The following is a 19257-nucleotide window of genomic DNA, read 5'->3' as shown; positions in this document are numbered from 1 at the left end:
AGCCAGCTTGCATCTCACACACACACACAGTCAATCCCCCATATCCGCCCCTCCCAGAAAATACTCACAATTTGTGTTTTCTGTCGGGATCTTCGTGCACAAAAAATTTGTGGGGCTTCCCTGCTGCGGCTTAATTGGAGCCTTCCCTCTTTCTTTTGCTTTTATGCATCCCTTCTTGTTCATGGGATTCCAACCTGCTACCTGCCGGTTCCCACTAGAAGAAACAGAGTGGGCCACCGAACTCGGCGGGGGTACCCTCCCCCGCTCAGAGTCTCCCAGGGTCTCGGAGGCGAGGTGCTGATCCCAGACGATGCCGCCAATTGTGAAAAACGAGGCTCACTGTCCTGTTAGGATTAAAAAAGTTTAATAAAAGACAATAGGGGACAGATAAAAGCAAAAGGTCAGTGCTGGGTGCTTTGGCATTTAGTCAAAAAAACACACCTGGTATGGACAGAGACACCCTTTACATACTCTTCAGCCTAATGCATATTCATAAACAATTATACATATTTTTTTTCTCCAAACTAGTTTGCATGTTCTGGGAACTGATCTGCCTCCTCGGACCATGCGCAGTTGTCTTTCATTGATTCTGTTATCACTCCCAGATTGTGGTTCCTGCAGGCGACAGGTGCTGATAGTTGATGTGTCAGAGGCAGGGTCTGTTCGCGGGATGTTATCCAGTTCAAGCAGACAGTTCAAGCATTCTAATAAAACTATAACAGCTATTTTAATACTATTAAACTCAGCTAGTACTAGAAAGAAAGACCTTAGTCATCATTACACAGCAATTTTTCACAACCAGACTACCTGTATAAGAAAAGAATTAAAACAATACACATAGTATCCATTGTAATATTTGTGAAAAGCCAACATTATGATATGTATTTATCACATCTAACAAGAGAAGACCCACGTTTTGTACCCCCATTTTGGGAGAAATTTTTCTTTTCTTTTTATAAGGAATGGCAAATCAGCAGTTATGTGAGAAGTTATTGCACGTGAGAGATAAAGTGAACTAATCTTTGTTTTGTTGTATTTAGTTACTGGAAGTTAAAAACCCTGGTTCTCTCCCTAATAACCACCTTCTGCCGCATGTATCCCCCAACATGGTGCTGGCCATGTGTCGGCACCCCCTCCCTCACCAGCTCGTATTCCCCCTCTGTCCCTCAGGAGAGAGCTGACCGTATGTTTTTCAGTCTCCTCTATGCCTCTCCTGGGTTGGAACTGATCACTCCAGCACGGGATCCCTGCAAACCCTATTTCCTGCACCCCAAACCTCAGCCGAGCCGACTCCACGTGTTTTGCAATATGGCGCCTGCCACGTGGTCAGGTGCGCCATATTGTCTTCTTCCCCTTGAAATTTTCCCGGGCTTGCCGAAGCCCCGCTCCCTGCGTTGCTTGTGTTCCGGCGTGGCCCCTCCCCCTGCTTCGGTGGGCGTTACCTTCAGGCACCGGTCCCTCCCCCTTTTGAGGTATTTCCCTTCGGGCGCAGATCCCTCCCCTTCTGTGTGTTTCCCTTCGGTGCGGGCCACTCCCCCCATCCTTTCAGGGTTTCCCTCTCAGCCGGGAGCAGGCATGGCCCGGTGGGGAGCGGGGTCGCACCTCCGGCTGCCTGCGGCAGACACGGGCCCCCGAGCCTGGCGGAGCCGCGCCGAACCCGGCAGAGCCGCAGCAGGCAGAAGCTGTTTCATCTGGCAGAGCTGCACCGCGTCCAGAGACTTCTCCCCCTCCAAAGCTGAAAAAGATTTCGGCAAAAACCCCATCACTGCTGTAAACCCTGCCTTCATCTTAGCAGCCCCGGCAGAAGAGAAACAAAGAGACTGTAAAGACAACCGCAGTCCGAAAACAGCCTGCACTGATCTCCAACATCAGTACCAGTCAGCTGCATCATCATTTTCCCCATATCCACAGCAGAACCAGTTTTGTTATTGCTTTACATTATGTTCTTGTTTTAAACTTGCTAAGCATTCATCTGTATAATTTTTATTACTTTGCATTGTTTTACCATTTTTCTGTTGTTTAAAAATTTGCTATGAAGGTTTTTGGGAAAAGCCTTTCCCTCTTTAATTTGGTAAAAAATGGGGAAATGTTGTGATAATAGCTGCAGGTCCCCCACCCATTTCTTAATGAGTGTACCTGTCACCTATTGTTCTGCCTTTCCCCACCCCACATGGTTCTGACCACTCCCTCGGGTTTTCCCTATTGGTTCCTGTACCCTAACTCTACCCATGTACTGCCCCTGTGCTCAGAGGTGACTGGGCCAGTGTGCTGTCCCTGCCTCTCTGTCTCTATAGAAAGCCCCTCACCCTCCGCCATATTGTTGTCTATGCATGTGGATGTCTATGCACCACATGTGTCTATGCACATGGTCTGTGCACCAGGGGAGGTCTATGGTCTCTGGTGCAGCCATGTGAGTAAAACTTTCCATGGACACAATGCATAGACCCTCCTTGCCTTCTTTATCATTGCTGGTTGTGGAAGCAGATGAAACCAGACCTAGCTTTATGGCTCCCCATCTGGTGAGAGCGCAGTGACCAGACCTCGGAGGAAGAGTTTGGTGCACTGAGGCACTGAACCAGGCTAGGCAGAGACACTCCGGGTAAGGTCTGCTATAACATCCTTTAAACCGCAACACCTTACCAGCTGTGTCAGGAAGTTCTCTTCCACACTCTCCAGGAACGTCCTGGAATGTTTCCTCTCTGCTGTGTTGAGGCAATTCCCAAATGTTGGAAGTCAAGCAGATGAGGCAGAAGGCCAGCTTGGCTGAACAGGGATCATTTCTTGGAAATAAGGCAAAAAAGGAAGGTGTATGGCCAGTGGATGCAAGATCGGGCGACATGGGAAAGAATACAGAAATGCTGCTTGCCACTGTAGGGAGAAAATTTGTGCGGCCAAAGCTCAATTGGAGCTGAAGCTGCCAGAACTGTGGGGGACAATACAAAGAGTTTTTTCAAATATACCCTATTTTAGTGGCAACAGGCGGTGTAAAAATAACATAGGCCCGTTACAGGATGAGGATGGTCACCTCACAAACAGGGACAGAGATGTGTAAAATATTCTTTGCCTCTCTTCAGCACACATGATCGACCAAGGGAGTCTTGGTGCCCTGAGCTGAAGGACCATGACTGTGAGAATGATCAACTCCTAGTCAACCCTGAACTTGTGAGGGATCTACTGCTCCAGCTGGATCCCTACAAATCTGTGGGCCTGATGGTATTCAGCCAAGAATCCTCAAAAAGCTGCTGATGCCATCACAAAACGTCTCTCAATGGTTTTTGAGCAGTCTTGGGAATCCAGAGAGATCCCACCTGACTGGAAGCTGATGAATATTGTTCTAATTTTCAAGAGGGGCAAGAAGGATGACCCCAGACACTACAGGCCTGTTAGCCTCTCTTCAGTCCCTGGTAAAGTAATGGAGAAGATTATTCTGGGAGCTATTGAAAAACACCTGAAAGACAACACAGTCATTGGTCACAGCCAGCACAGCTTCATGAGGGGAAAGTCCTGCTTATGAACCCTGATTTCCTTTTATGACAAGGTTACCCACCTAGTTGGTTAAGGGAAGCCAGCTGATGTAATATTTTTGGATTTCAGTAAAGCTTTCAAAACTGTCTCTCACAGGATCCTTTTGGACAAAATGTCCAGCCGACAGCTGGATAAATACATCATGCAATGGATGAGCAACTGGCTCATGGGTCGGGCGCAAAGGGTTACAGTGAATGGGGTGACATCAGGTTGGTGACCTGCCACTAGTGGGGTTCCACAGGGCTCCATCTTAGGTCCTGTGCTCTTCAACATCTTCATTAATGACTTGGGCGCAGAACTGGAAAGGATGTTAAGCAAGTTTGCAGGTGGTACAAAAACGGGAGGAGCTGTTGACACCCTCAAAGGCAGTGAGGCCCTGCAGAGAGACCTTGACCAATTAGAGGGCTGGGCAATCACCAACCATATGAAGTTCAACAAGGGAAAGTGTTGTTAGCGTGGAAAACACATAATCACGGAATGATTATATGCAGGTGCCTTTATTCTCGAACTCGGGAAGTCAGGGTAACATCCACCCAAATCTGACTTCAACATTGATCTGAAGTGAATACATTTTTAGACCTTCCCTTACATAACAGTAGCATGATCATATGTTAATCATCAACTTAACATTGTTCCATTGTTTTCCCCCAAGCATGACTTTAAGCCCCCCTCCTCCCACAATAGTTCTGATTTATTTCACAGGTGTGAATCCGCATCAGTTAACTAAAACAATCCCGATGTTTTCTAAGCAATCTTCATATCCATGTCAACCTGACCCTGTACAAGCAGTTCTTACCTACTCCCATTCCCAAAGCCTATTCTTAACTATCCCGATTTTAGAAACATTTTAACCCTATGTTAACATTTCCCCCCTTTGAAAGCATTTTCACTTTATATGTGTGAATGCTTTCACTTGATATAGTCCTTTATACTTGATGTTCGTCTTCGAATCCAGGGTTGTCATGAGCATTGTTATGGATGCTGTTGTGAATCGGAGAATCCGCAGGTGATGGACGTGGATCCTTGTTCCGTGTCAGTGCCCTCATTATTCTTCAGTTCCAGGATGTCTTTCTCTGTATCTCTCCTTTCAGTATTCTGTAGACTACCCAAAGTACTAGAAACATAACTAATTAGATTATTAAATTTTCAGTGATAGATTTAATCCATGAACTCACATTCCATCCTAACCCCGTGAAGATTTTATCTAACCAACTCGTAGTCAGGTCCTTTTGTTCATCTCGTGCTTCGTGCTCTATTTGTTTCAACTGAGTGATGTCATGTTCTACATCTGCAGTTACATTTGGGATGTGGATGCAACAATGATCAACTTGTCCTTTTAAAAACCCACACACTCCATGTTCTTTCAGGAGTAGCATATCTAACGCCAATCGATTTTGTAAAGTCATTTTGGTAGTAGCTTGTAATTGCATGTTTAGTTCTTTGAATCCTTCCCGAGTAACTCTTGCTAACCTCTCTACCTGACCTGTAAGTCTGCACATCATTTCTTTGTTTCGGTAGTTTGCTATAGGGCCAAACAGAGATTCTAGAGCCCACCCAAATTTTACTCCATTAGAGGGTAAACAGGTAAAGCAAAAAGAAATGATGTTTAGCTTTGCAACTGCTAAAATCTAGCACAAAAAGAGCACAGGAGGTTTCAAAAGGATTTTACAGGTATACAGAAAGATGTAGCATTTTAAAAGGCGTTTTTTCACACTCATTTTCACTTCACTTTCATCTCACACTTTTTATATCATACTATACGGGCGTCCCCGAAATACATGTCGACATGATTTAATTTTATACATTTTCACACACGCTACATACACACGCCAGAGATTTTAAAGCATATTGATAATATACGGGAAGAAATGAGTAAATCCAGGAATTAGAGGTTTGTGAAAGGTATGTAGAAACGCGAGAGAGAGAGAGAGAGAGAGGGAGAGAAGGGGTTGGAAGTTTGCTAAGAGGTTTTTTTTCTTTGAAACGGAGGAGTTTGTTTCTCCGCTTCTCCCCCCACACTGTTTGTGCTAAAGAGATTTTCTTCTCCTTTTTAGAGATAAGGGTTTTTATGCTTCTGTGAGGATTCAATTCAACATTTGAATCATTAATTTTATCAGAGTTTTTCTGAATTTCATAATTTTTATTCTCAGGTGGTGTTATTAACTCTGGAATTTCTTTTATCATTTTTGTTTGCTAATTACATGCAATTTTTAGATATAAAGCAAGTACATGAGAGATTCGTTACTTTTTAGCAGGTTTTGTGCTTCATGTAACGTCATCAGAGGGTTTTTCCTCATTTTAAGCTAGTTTCTCACCAGCAGAGTGTAACATCTGTGTTTTGTAAGTTTTTGCTGGAGATTGTTTGTTACACATTTTGCTTATAGACAGAGGGCTGATAGATTTTTGCTGATTGCCTAGGCCTTTGGCAATTGGCAGTTAATCTATTTTTAGAGCGACCAGCACTCTCTACACCCAGTGTCATTTTGCAAGTTAATGATGGTTGATTTAGGTTTCATATAAAATGGTTTGTTAGATGTAAGAGATAACAGAACAAAGAAGCTAAACACTCATATACTACACAATATAGAGAGTTACTCATAGCTATGTGAATTTTTGTGCCTCCGTAAAATAAGATGTTAGCTCTTTAGCTGTTAATTTCTTAAATCGTATGCCAGACATCCTGCCGGCTACGCCAATTGTCCTGCATAGGAGACAGGAGTTTTATGTGCTATTGCAGTTTGACAGACTTTAAGATAGCTAGTTCCCCAAGACTTAGTCCCGTTCGCAAGATTCTTTGCTATCTGGCCGATTTGTCTAAAAATACCATTTATTTGACACAGAACATGACAAACATACAAACATAGAACTGATTGACACACATAAACACACAATGAATACATAATTGCAACACTATAATAGCTAAAAATGTAATTATGGGGTAAAACCTTGCTTGAACTATAAAAATAGTTAAAAATGCAAGAAATGCTTGCTTGAACTATAATGCAAGTTAAGAGATGCTTGCTTGAGCTAGCTGAAATGCAAGTTAAGAATGGTACCTATAAGTTAGCCAGAATAATACAATTTAGGAAACTCGATGATCTTACCAAACCCAATTTTTGGAGCTGGGGATACATCAGCGTCCTCACTCAATCCCAGGGAAGTAACCACAGAGCTTGCGTCCAAACTCAGGGGAGAGGCTTTTCACGCTCCAATGTCCATGTAGAAAGCTTCTACTTTTGCTGAGTTTTTTGTGGTGTTTTATAGGGAAAAAGAGTGTGTATTTGCGGTCACTTGAAAATTCTTCACATTCTCTCAGTGTCTCACTCTGAGTTTCAGACGCCAGCATTGATAGTCTGGATTAAGCTATTGACTTAATCTGAGCCATCGATCTCGGCCAGCAATCAGGGAGAGAGAGAAGGGGGGGGGGGTGTTTGTCCTGCCACAATCATCAGACATGCAATCATAGGTTTTATTACATGCCCACCAACTTACTTTATCTGCCTGTGCTCTGCTGCTGGTGGCAGTGTTTATTACTGCTGGATCAGTGCCATCTTCATGGCCTGTCCATTTTAGACACCAAGGGGTGTTTGCCATATATTGAAATTTTTGAAGTATACTCATGGACCATGCACTGTCCCAGGGTTCCATCCGATCCTTTCTATCCTTTGCTTCACATTTCCATATCAGGGTGTGTTGGAAAACGCAGTTTTCCAGCAAAACTTATGTTAACTGAATAAACCTGAACAAAGCCTCAGCATACTCAGGTCTTAGTTAGAATCCTAACAAGCTACAGTGGCTTGTTTCCCTGAGAATGTTCTGTGAGAAGAATGTCATGGGAAAGAATAGGGAGTCAGAAGTGTTATGAGAAAGAATAAGGGAGTCACCAGGAGGATCCCTGAATGTGTGAGAACAAACTGCAGATACGTGTGTAACTATAATTAGTAACATCTGTAACAGTATATAAGTTTCTCGTTTGGTGAAATAAAATGGAGCTTACTCTATATCATATTGAGACTGCCGTGAGTTCCCTCTCGTCGTTATGTCAAATGGTGACCCCGACGTGATACGGAGATAGCAGGATTTAGGACCCTGCTTCAAGAACCGACGACCACGGACACTGGCAGCAGTTTTATGACCCTGCCCAGAGAGCGACGAGACCGGAGAGGCCCCGGGGGCAGCGCCGGGGGGCTAAGAGGGCCTGGGCCGAAAAAGACCCGCTTCCGGATGGGCTAATAAACCTCGGAAAAGCTGCACTGATCGTAGCGACCGCGGAATAACCACGGCGGTGACTGCGTAACTTTAAACCCAGCTGGTACGGAATGGAGACGGAGGTAGCCCAATATTTATTGTTATGCTTTTTAGAAAAGCACGGACTCAGTAAAGGCAGCCTATCGCACTTAGCTGGCTTAATGGTGGTGGGACAAGCCTATGGATTTTTTACAAATCATATTACAGTATTCGATGTAGGAGAGTGGTTGAATTATGGAGCTACTTTACTTTTGGAGTGTGATAAAATTGCAAAAAAGCTTGGTAAACCATGGAGTAAAGTCGTAGCCTGCTTACAAAAGCATGCCACGGAGCAGGACCTTGCGTGGCTGGCGGCACAAGGGATAACAGCCGCAAAGAGCAGGGAAAAACCTGTGAGTTACCGTGCTGCTTTTAACATGCAAAAGACTTCAGCAGCTGCGGTGCAGCCGGGGAAGCCCCCCTCGCTAGAGGGGGGGGGAGAATAGTAGCTCTCCCTCGCTCCCAGCGCTACCAAGGGGAGGGCGCTCCGCGCCGCTGCTAGCAGCCGAGAATACAAAGTTACTCGATTGGATGAAAAACCTATTCCTGTCTCAATGTATCATAGAGCTTAGCAACTTTACAACGAAAAACATCTTAGCTGCTTTGTTTGAGAGAGTCACCGTTGAATTTTTACCAGAACAACTGAATACGATGTTAGAGAGAGCTCAAATATCGTGGGTAAAGAAACAGAGTAGCCAGAAATCATCCCGGTGTTATCGATGTGGCAGTGAAAAACACATACGAAAGAACTGTAACGAAAAAGTTTGGTGTTCCCGCTGCAACAGAGATACTCACAGCACAGAAGCTTGTAGAAACGGAAAAAACAAACAGAAAGCGACCAGTGGCCGCACGGCAGCGGTGGCCCCTACTCCTGCATGGCACACAAACAGACCTGTGGCGGAGTTGCTCCAACCGTGGTTTCCGGTCGAATGACAACGAGAGCAGAGGTCCCAGAGGGTGCCCCGGTAGGCGGAGCCGCGAGCCATCCACGCCTCCTTCACTGCCCCAACGGTGATGTCTATGGTGAGACTCTAAACTCTACTCCTCCCCAAGGATGAGGAAATGATTGACAGCTTCAGCAGCGAACCAGAACTAACCAACAGCGTTGCCAGCAAAAACAACAGTCTGATACCCGAATCGGAGCGGCATTTTCCCCAAAACCCCTAATTATTCGCTTTGCCGGGTGAAACACCCATTGCCACGTGTTGACCAGCAGCACAGCCTTGCTATGGCTGATCCGGTGCAGCTTTGTGACTTTTCAGCTTTTCCAGAGTTTCAGGAAAATGTCTCTGAGCTTGGCTTCTTCCGTAAGCACTTGTCCTGGCAAACCTTCACCACCTGCTGCAGCTCAGCAACCGAAACTCCCTGAAAATGTCCAAGCAGATGGAGCAGATCGGCTCTTCCTTCAGACCGGCTGCACTGACACCGAGACCAAAACCTATTTCCAGCGTTTTACTAATAAAGAAGCATTGTAACAAGATATTATCCTGATAAAAAATAACACCTTGAATACTAAAAGCCTTGAACGAGAGCTGAATTTTGCTAAAGCATTGCTTAAGATGGTGTTTGTGCGTATGTGTGAATATTGTAGGCCTACTGAGAGTGTTGTTTGCTTTTCGAATGCTTTAATGTGCAGATGAAACCTGTGACTGCTGAGAGTGTGGTTTTGATTTCTTGAGAGTTTGGATGTGTGAATGAAAACCTGTGAGTGAAGTTATACTGAATAGTTTAAACTACCTGTTAAGTGCCTTTGGTTAAGTATAGATTCTGTTAAAGTTAAGTAATAGTGAATTTAAATTCTATTAAGTTTTAAGTTCTGTTAAGGTTACAATTCTGTTAAGTAATATTAAGTGATGTTAATTTTAAATTCTGTTAAGTTTTAAATTTTGTTAGAGTTAAGTTGTTAAAGTGATATCAATGTTAAATTCCATTATAGTTAAGTCCTATTTGCTAGTTTAAAATCAGATTTATTAAGATTAAGCCTTATTCATTTTCAGTGACATTGATTTTAAGTTTTAAATTTGTTAGTTTATATTATTATTCACAAAAGCATTTGCAGTTTTATCTTCCTTAGTTAAAGTCAAATGATAATGTCCACTGTTTTCAAATATTTCATCTCACCTTATATAGTTATCTGCAAAAATAGTAACATGTTAAAACACTCTCCTTATTGATATTAATCAAAGCTTGATGTTCCAAGAAAACCCTCCTACTTAGCACCTAGGCTCTGGCCAAGCCTCGGTCCTAACTAGCTGGGAAACATGCCATGAGTCCCAAGTGTTCTGCACCAAAATGTGATCAAGTAATTTTCATTTGCCAAATTGAGTTCATAAAAGCTAAACCTTCTTCCAAGTAAACTTGGAGTCCTTGTCCGGAAAGGGTTCTCCAAGCTTTACCTGTGAAGTGAATGTTTTCAGCAATGACAGTTCCTAGACCATGGCAACATATCTAAATAACTAGTGAAATTTCCTTAAGTAAACTTATAACAATTCTAATAATAAGAATTACTTATAGCAAAGCAAATTAATCTGATAACAGACAACGTCTGTTCTCACAAGCGAAACAGGGGAACTGTTGGAAAACGCAGTTTTCCAGCAAAACTTATGTTAACTGAATAAACCTGAACAAAGCCTCAGCATACTCAGGCCTTAGTTAGAATCCTAACAAGCTACAGTGGCTTGTTTCCCTGAGAATGTTCTGTGAGAAGAATGTCATGGGAAAAAATAGGGAGTCAGAAGTGTTATGAGAAAGAATAAGGGAGTCACCAGGAGGATCCCTGAATGTGTGAGAACAAACTGCAGATACGTGTGTAACTATAATTAGTAACATCTGTAACAGTATATAAGTTTCTCGTTTGGTGAAATAAAATGGAGCTTACTCTATATCTCATATTGAGACTGCCGTGAGTTCCCTCTCGAAGGTGGACTCGGTGACATTTTCTGTGACCTTTTTAAAGTGTGGCAAGAAGCATTGCCATTTGGCAAGGTTTTGATCTTCAACCCACCACTCTAGGTTTTGTCCCAACTTCCCATGGCTTAAAAGACAGTCCTTTTTGCTCAAGTGCAGCATACAATCATAACCTGTTATATTCCAAGTTACTTTAACTTTCTGCTTGGACTCGGGTCCTTGTTCACATTCAATTGTTTTATTGTCCGGAATTTCAGGTAATTTTGATGTGATAATTCCTCAGTTTATTGGGTCTCCTGCTGCCTTTGGTATTGGCAAACAGGCAGTTATTCTACTGATGTTTTGCATTTTGGCAAAATCTTTAACTAACCCAATCATCACATTCTCAGCCTGAATTTCATTGTAAACTTTTATCACTTGTGTTTTTGCCTGTACCTCTCTCTTCATTCTAGAATGAAGAGTGGTTAGTTGATTATCCTGCATTCCATATCCCCAAGCAATATCACCCCCAATTAATATCCATAAAATGAGCATTGGCACAGGTTCTAAGATCATTTTAAACAGTTAAACCCATCTTATCTGCAGTTTTGTCAGTCCCAGGGGTTGTGCAACCCACAGTCTCGGATGGGTCTTCTTCACTCGTGTGTAGTGTATCCAAGGATCCACTCCAGCCACCTTGACTGCTGTGAAAGTGGTCAGCAGCACCTGATGGGGTCCACTCCACCTCTCCTTTAAAGGTTCTTCATTCCAGGTTTTAATGTGCACTTCGTCTCCAGGGAGAATATCGTTGACTGGATTCTCGCGAGCCAGCGGCCTATTCCACACGAGGGCGCTCCAAAGCTGTGCTAAGGTTTCCCGAGAGACAGAACATGATTATATATTTCCTGTTTCCCTGCAATATGTGTGTTGCCTTTTAGTGTTTGGTTCATCCTCTCTACCTGTCCACTGGATTGTGGTCTCCATGGTGTGTGGAGGTCCCAAGCTATTCCCAGTAGCTTGCTCACTTCCTGTACCACTGTAGCTATAAAGTGTGGTCCTCTATCTGAAGATACCCCTAATGGCACTCCAAACCTGGGAATGATTTTTTGTAGCAGCCACTTCACTGTCTCTTTGTCTCAATTGGTGCGACAGGGAAGGGCTTCTGGCCATCCTGAAAATGTGTCAACCCCCACCAGCAGGTATTTGTATCCTCAAGTTCTCGGTAACTCCACAACATCTACCTGCCAATAATCTCCTGGTTCTATACTTACCCGAATTCTTCCTAGCTGTGCCTGCCGTCTAGCCACTGGGTTGTTTCTCAGGCAAATTTCACATTTTGACATTATTGATTTGGCCATTGTTAACATTCGTACCGAGACTACATTTCGTTTTAGCCATTTCACCAATGCTTCTGCACCCCAATGACATTCATTATGTTTAATTTGCAGAACTTCTCTCATTATCAAGGGGGGTAGGACTATCTGTCCTTGTGCAGTGGCATACCACCCCTCTGAATTTTTTGTGCATTCAGCAAATATCCCAGTCTCTCATCTTCTGTTGAATATTTCTGTTCTGAAGGTAAATTGAATTGAGACACATTTAGCTTTGTAGGTATCAATGCCATTGCTATTTGCACCTCCTGAGCTACCTGTCGGGCTGTCCAGTCTGCCTTTCGATTTCCCTCACAGATTTTGGAGCTTCCTGATTGATGTGCTTTACAGTGCATAATTGCCACTTGCTCGGGTTTTTGTACTGCTTTTATCAACTTCAGAATTGCATCTTGATGTTTAATATGTGTCCCTTGAGAGGACAGCAACCCCCTTTCTTTCCACAGTGCCCCATGTACGTGCACTACTCCAAATGCATATTTTGAATCAGTCCAAATGTTTACCTTCTTTCCTTCACTCAATTCTAGTGTTCTGGTTAAGGCAATCAATTCTGCCCATTGGGCAGATGTGTTTGATGGTAGTGCTTTGGCCTCTACTACTGTGCCGATTGTTGTTACCACATATCCAGCGTATCTGGTTCCATTCTCCACAAAGCTGCTTCCATCCGTGAATAATTCCCACTCTGGTTGCTCCAGCGGGACGTCTTTCAGGTCTTCTCTTGCTGAGTAGGTGTAGTCTATTACTCCACGCAGTCATGTTCCAGTGGGTCTTCCTCGGGTGTGATGCCTAGAAACAGAGCTGGATTCAAAAGGTTAGTTGTCTTTAGTGTGACATCATCCTGCTCGGTTAGGATTGCCTGGAATTTTATCATCCTGCTCGGGGATAGCCAGTGGCCCCCCTTTTGCTCTAGCACAGTGGCTACCATGTGTGGCACATAGACATCTATGTGTTTTCTCATCGTGAGCTTCCTGGCCTCCTGTATCAATAATATAGTGGCTGCGACTGCCCTCAGACATGCAGGCCATCCGGCACTTACATTGTCAAGCTGTTTGGAGAAGTAGCCTACCGGCCTTTTCCAGCTCCCCAAACGTTGGGTCAGGACCCCCAGTGCCAAGCGTTGTCTTTCATGCACAAACAGCTGAAAGTCTTTAGACAGATCAGGCAATCTTAGCCCCGGGCAGTCGTCAGTGCTTCTTTCAGTTTCAGGAAAGCTTCTCTCTGTGCTTTGCCCCAGCTGAATGGCTGCGTCTTCTGAGCTTCATACAGGGGTTTGGCAATTAGCCCAAAGTGCATAATCCACAGGCAGCACCATCCTGCCATGCCGAGGAAGACTCGCAGCTTGTGGAGATTCTGGGGCTCTGGAATATCACAAATAGCTTGGATACGGTTAGTACCTAATTTTCTCTGCCCTTGTGAGATTTCACATCCCAGGTAAATTACAGTCTGTTGGGCAATTTGTGCTTTTTCCCTGGACACTTGGTATCCTCCCATGCCCAGTGAGTTTAAAATCTCAATTATTACCTTTATGCAGGTTTCCTTTTCTTCTGTTGCTATCAGTATATCGTCAACATACTGCAGTAGGAGGTATTGATCTTTTGGTACTTGCCCCTCTTTGGTCCAGATCTCCAGCTCCTTTGCGCCAGTTAGTTTCCAAATAAGGTGGGGGAGTTCTTTTACCCCATGGGAAGCCGAGTCCACGTGAGCTGGGTCTTCCTTCTGTTCTCTGGATTTTCCCATTCAAAAGCGAGCAGCTTCCTACTTTCTTTGTCAAGGGCTATGCAGAAAGGCATCTTTTAAGTCAATTACGGTAAACCACTTATAAATATCTTTTACGAATGTTAACAATGTATAGGGGTTAGCAATTACTGGATAAATGTCTTTGGTTATTTCATTTATTGCCCTTATATCCTGTACTAGCCTGTAATCTCCATTGGGTTTCTTTACTGGGAATATTGGGATATTATACTCTGATTCGCACTCTGCCAGAATTTAATATTTTAGGAATTTATCAACAGTCTTTGCTATGCCGTGCCTCCGGTTTTATAGGGCATTGTTTTACCTGTACGGATTTTCCTTCCTCTTTTAACTCTACATGTACTGGCTGTGCCAACTTAGATTTTCCAGGTATGTCCGTCTCCCATACTGAGGGAATTACGGCATTCTCCACTTCCTCTGGGATTGCAGAGACTTGTTTCTCTTTTATCATTAAGATTTTTCCTGTCTTTGACTCCGGAATTCTCATTAATAACTCACCATTCTCAAAGGTTATCACTGCTTCCAATTTTGCCAGTAAAACATGGGACATATAAAAATTAATGAGTCAAAACTTTGTTTCCGAAACACAGGTCTAGGGGTTGCAGAAATGGCCATTTTCCTCCTTCCCTGTGGCCCAACTATTGTGGTAGATTTATCTGTCCTTCTAGATAATTTAAAACCGAATATGTGGCCCCGGTGATTAGAAATCCCACCGCCTCTTCTCCTAACCAGTGGTTCCTGGGTCACAGTGCCCTTGGCAACCTCTTCCTGCTGGAGCTGAACATTCCAGTGGAACCGTTTGGGATACCTGTTTTTCCAATGACAAATGGCACATTCATCAAAAGCTAATGGCCTCCCCCTGACCTCTTCCAAACCGCTTGCCACACTCTGTATGACTGTCAAGAATTGCCGCTGCTGCCTTGTGGCCCTTCTATTGTTATAAATTTTACCAGCTATTTCAAGTAATTTATCCAGATTTCTTAACTCTTCCCCTGTGGCTAGCACAGTTTTTCCCATGAGAAGTTTTCTTGTGTTTTGTAAATAAAGATAAAGTTTGGATGTTGTTGGAACAGTGTCCCAGAACTTGGGCAGTGCAGGCCTGGCCAATCAGGCCTAGGGGAAGGCTTCTGACTGACCAATCTGGGTGACTTTTGAGAACTCTATATATGTGATTAAATCAAAACAATAAAGTTCATTCCTTCTTACCACTGAGAACCGATGCATTCATTACTCTGCTAGCTGCTCAACAGCGACATTCCCCTTCCAATTCCTGTAACCTTTTTTCTCCTTTTTTTGTTTCTTTTCTTTTTTTTCTTTTTCCTTTTTCTTTTTTTTCTTTTTTTTTCTGTAACTCTAAGTACCATCTCTCTGAGTTTTCATAAGCATTTTCACTACCCTAGCAACCTTATCAGGGTTTTCTCTATAGGTTCCAGCTGACTGTTTCCATATAATCAAACCTCCTAACATATACCAGTCCGCCCACCCCCACCCCTTGTCTTAAAGGGGTAATTACGATTTTCTTTTGCTTACCAAGTCTTGGCAGACTCTTTCTCGTCCTGGAACAGGTCCGATGGGCTATGGGTCCACCACCATCCCCTCCACCGCTGTCCAGTCCCCTGGCACCACCTCCCCCAGACCCCTGTACCGAAACCAAACCGCGGCCATCCATGGGCAAGGGTAAAGAGGGGCTGCCACAAGCAGGTGAAGAGAGCACGGGTGGCAGGGGGACATCCCCAGGGACGTGTAGGTGGGAAAGGTGGGCACCCCCGAGAAGGCGCAGGCGGTGTAGAGTCAGACCCTGTAGGAACCACTAGTAAATCACTTTCCAATATATCTTTCCGATATAAACTCTCATTCAATGCCAAGCACTCCAAACAATGTTTCCCTTGAACGCAAGCCAGACATTTATCATTGCAAACTGTCACAGCAACCAAATCACCCTCCAACAGCCACTCTGGGTTTTCTCGTAAACAGAAAAATAAATCAACATACAGAACTTCATTTAATTTTCCCTTGTGCTTACAAAACAACAACAAATGAGAAATCAGGTAAGATTGCAAAGAACCGTTTTCAGGCCACCTCCTTCCAGCCTGCAAAATATATGTGGGCCAACGAGAATTACAATATTAGATCAGCGTATCCTTACACAATCCTTGGCCAAAATTATATTGCTTCCAATGTGCTAACAAGCACCCCAAAGGAGAATTATGAGGTATGGGAGCATAGCCACCCAAAATCTCTTTAAGCTTCTCCATTTCCACTTGCCGGCCCTGCAATGCTTTTGCAATTGTCTTACAAGCAGCACCCGGGCATACCACTAGGAATTCCTTAGCCCAACCAAGCGTAGCTTTTGCTGCGTCTTACTGGCAGGCAACCAAACCACCATTAAAAGGCACCTTACCTTCTCCAGGGGACGTTGTGAGAGGCGGAGGGTCGTGGCATGATGGGCTCCCTGAGAATCCCTCGGTGCCGGCTGGAGCGTGAATCCCTAGGTGCCGGCGTCCTCAGCAGCGCTCACAGGGTCCCATCTGGGTCGCCAAAATGTTAGTGTGGAAAGCACATAATCACTGAATGATTATATGCAGGTGCCTTTATTCTCGAGCTCAGGAAGTTGGGGTAACATCCACCCAAATCTGACTTCAACATTGATCTGAAGTGAATACATTTTTAGACCTTCCCTTACATAACAGTAGCATGATCATATGTTAATCATCAACTTAACATTGTTCTATTGTTTTCTCCCAAGCATGACTTTAAGCCCCCCTCCTCCCGCAATAGTTCTGATTTATTTCACAGGTGTGAATCCGCATCAGTTAACTAAAACAATCCCGATGTTTTCTAAGCAATCTTCATATTCATGTCAACCTGACCCTGTACAAGCAGTTCTTACCTACTCCCGTTCCCAAAGCCTATTCTTAACTATCCCAATTTTAGAAACATTTTACCCTATGTTAACAGTGCCAGCTTCTGTACCTGGGATGGGGCAACCCTGGATGTACGTACAGACTGGGGAATGAGATGCTGGAGAGCAGTGCCGCAGAGAGGGACCTGGGGATCCTGGTTGATGGTAAGTTGAATATGAGTCAGCAGTGCCCTGGCAGCCAGGAGGGCCAACCATGTCCTGGGGTACATCAGGCACAGCATTGCCAGCTGGGCAAGGGAGGAGATTGTCCTGCTCTGCTCTACACTGGTGTGGCCAAACATTGAGCACTGGGTGCAGTTTTGGGCACCACAATATAAGAAAGATATAAAGCTATTAGAGAATGTCCAAAGGAGGGCAATGAAGATGGTGATGGGCCTTGAGGGGAAGCCGTGTGAGGAGTAGCTGAGGTCACTTCATCTGTTCAACCTGGAGGAGACTGGGGTCAGACCTCATAGCAGTCTACAATGTCCTCAGGAAGGGAAGAGGAGGGGTAGGCACTGATCTCTGATGACCAGTGACAGGACCCAAAGGAATGGCCTAAAGCTGTGTCAGGGAATGTTTAGGTTGGATATCAGGGAAAGGTTCTTCCCCCAGAGGGTGGTTGGGCGCTTGAGCAGGCTCCCCAGAGAAGTGGTCAGAACACCAAGCCTGACAGTTCAAGAAACATCTGGACAATACTCTCAGGCACATGGTGTGACTTGGGGATGGTGCTGTGCAGGGCCAGGAGTTGGACTCAATGATCCTTGAGGGTCCCTTCCAACTCAGCTGATTCTGTGATTCTGAGTTTCCAGCAGACATCCGGCAAGGTAAAGTCTCCCACAAGAACAAAGGCTTGTGATTGTGAAACATCAGCCAGCTGCTTATAGAGTAATACATCCACCTCTTCATCCTGGTTGGGTGGTCTACAACAGACTCCCACCAGGATCTCTGCCTTGCTGGCCTCCCCCTGATTCTTTCCCATAGGCACTCAACCTGATCATTACTATCCTTGAGCTCTATACAGTCAAAACACTCCCTAAAGTACAGAGCCCCTCCACTGCCTCTCCTTCCTCACCTGTCCCTTCTGAAGAGCTTGGAGCCATCCATTGCAGCACTTCAGTCATGTGAGTCATCCCACCATGCTTCTGTGATGGCAAGTACATCAGAGCTTTCCTGCTGTACAATGGCTTCCAGCTCCTGTTTGTTACCCGCACTGTTGCATTGGTGTAGATGCACTTCAGCTGGGCTATCAATTTCATTCCCAACACTGGCCTGTCAAATAATGATTTTGAGAAGGGTGGAGTAGAAAGGTCAAAGGAACTGCTTGCTTTTTTTTTTATTTTTTTATTCTATCCTTAAAGAAACCAAACCAAAACAAAACAAAGCAAAACAAAATGAGCAACAACAATTTTGATAAATGGAGAGGACAAACTAATTAGAAAATATTATTTGTGAAAATAAAACTTATTGAGAAATTTTCACAATTTAATGAGGAGAAAAGCTTTCAGGCAATTACCATTTGTAGGACTGATATGTGTATTAGGTTTTATTTTACATATTAGGCATTCATATTTAAACCATTTTTTCTCTCATGTTTAAATATTTTTAAAATATCTAATGCATCCCTTTGAATGTCCATGTATGATAGTGATTTAGGGGGGCTAGAATTTACTAATTTAGGGGAACTAGAGGCTGGATAATAATTTTTTGAACTGATTTAGGAGGCCAGAGGTTGGATAATGATTTACTAAGAACTGCTTGCTGAAGACAATGTATCATTTGCTTAATGATTTTTTGCCTACTTAGTAACAGGGAGGATACAAAGAAGAAATCCAAATAATTGAGAAAAACTACTTAGTGTGACTGAACATCCTGCTCTCGGACCCCAGACTGGTACAAGTTAGTTTTAAGGTTTAGATTTGGACCAAGAACCAAGAAAGCATGTACAAGGAGACAAGGTGAAGAGTTCATTTCTAGGAATATTCCAGTTACTTTCTCCCAAACCTGCCCACAACCCCTAGCGACCACTGCCTCAGTTAATTAAGTGACATTGCACTTGCGCCAGCATATTTAAATGAACTTTGAACTCATTATAATACAAAGTGGGGATAGGTAATGAATATGTATAGGGGCTTTGTGTAACTTTATGCATATGTAACCTGTAACCTGATATAAACCAAGTGAAGTGCTGCTGAGGTGTGCATGCCTTTGGAGGGACTGTTAGCATGGATAACACATAATCACGAAGGTTATGTGCAGGTGCTTTTTATTCGAGCTCGGGAAGACAGGGGTGAGATACCCAAATCTGACTTCGACATTGATCTGAAGCGAATACATTTTATACTCTTCCCTTGCATAACAGTGGTATGATCATATGTTAATCATCAACTTAATATTGTTCCATTGTTTTCCCCCAAGCATGACTTTAAGCCCCCCTCCTCCCGCAATATTTCTGATTTATTTTGCAGGTGCGAATCTGCATGATTTAACTCAAACAATCCCTGATATTTTCTA

At 43.8% G+C, this 19257-nt stretch overlaps 1 long non-coding RNA gene across 1 annotated transcript in view; it reads right to left on the bottom strand.

The window, feature by feature from the left end:
• Positions 1–542: 542 nt before the first annotated feature.
• The window catches only part of LOC146425378 (uncharacterized), a 517591-nt gene continuing 498876 nt past the window's right edge, over positions 543–19257 (bottom strand). The window contains exon 3 of the long non-coding RNA XR_014846578.1: positions 543–615. This is a non-coding gene — a long non-coding RNA (uncharacterized LOC146425378). The remainder of the gene's footprint in view (positions 616–19257) is intronic.

The sequence above is a fragment of the Lichenostomus cassidix genome, chromosome W (genome assembly GCF_008360975.1).
Source record: "Lichenostomus cassidix isolate B80296 chromosome W, HeHo_3.0, whole genome shotgun sequence".
Classification (NCBI taxonomy): Eukaryota; Metazoa; Chordata; class Aves; order Passeriformes; family Meliphagidae; genus Lichenostomus; species Lichenostomus cassidix.
Note: the sequence above shows the minus strand (reverse complement) of the source record. Positions and strands in the feature narration are given on the sequence as shown.